The 783-nt window shown below is 51.9% G+C and overlaps 1 non-coding gene across 1 annotated transcript; it reads right to left on the bottom strand.

Moving 5' to 3' along the window:
• Positions 1-376: 376 nt before the first annotated feature.
• TRNAG-GCC lies at positions 377-447 on the bottom strand. Its single transcript has one exon. It is a non-coding gene; the product is annotated as a tRNA-Gly (tRNA).
• Between the last annotated feature and the right edge of the window lie 336 nt (positions 448-783).

Below are 783 nucleotides of genomic sequence, written 5' to 3'. Positions count from 1 at the left end.
GAAAAGGAAGGAAGATGAAGGAAAAGGAAGGAAGGAAGGAGAGGGGGAGGGAGGGAAGGAGGAAGGAAGGAAAATGAGGAGACTCTGGGCTGACTCTGTAAACCGCTTAGAGAGGGCTGGAAAGCCCTAGTAAGCGCTATATAAGTCTAAAGGGCGATGGCTATTGCTATGAGCAGCGGTGGTGCCAGGGGTTTCACTCCCACGTCGAGGGGTCGCAAAGCAGAGAAGGCTCTTGAGGAAACTCCTTTGGGGGGGAGGGGGGGTTCTGGAGAGATGGGAGGGGGAGGGAGAAAAGCATGGGGAGCAAATTGAACAGTCACAGCCACAACGAGACAAGTCCCAACATAGAATAAGAAGAAGAAAAAAAAGGATGTGTTGCATTGGCCGGGAATCGAACCCGGGCCTCCCGCGTGGCAGGCGAGAATTCTACCACTGAACCACCAATGCTCTGGAAAACAGCTGGATTTCCCTCCTCAAATCCTGGGCAGTTGCAACACGGGCCAGGCCCACAGTTCCTCCCTCCCTCTTTTCTTCTTTCTCCTTCTGTCCTTCCTTCCATCTTCCTCCCTCTCTTTTCCTTTCTCCCTCTCCTTTCTTCTCTTTTCTTCCTTCCTCCCTCCCTCCTTCTCTTTTCTCCTTCCTTCCTTCCATCTTCCTCCTTCTTTTCCTTTCTCCCTCTCCTTCTTCTTTTTCCTCCCTCCCTCCTTCTCTTTTCCTTTCCCCCCCTCCTTTCTTCTTCTTTTTCCTCCCTCCCTCCTTCTCTTTTCCTTTCCAAGACCGAGT

The sequence above is a fragment of the Thamnophis elegans genome, unplaced genomic scaffold (assembly GCF_009769535.1).
Source record: "Thamnophis elegans isolate rThaEle1 unplaced genomic scaffold, rThaEle1.pri scaffold_219_arrow_ctg1, whole genome shotgun sequence".
In the NCBI taxonomy this organism is placed as follows: domain Eukaryota; kingdom Metazoa; phylum Chordata; class Lepidosauria; order Squamata; family Colubridae; genus Thamnophis; species Thamnophis elegans.
This window is presented reverse-complemented; position numbering and strand designations above follow the sequence as displayed.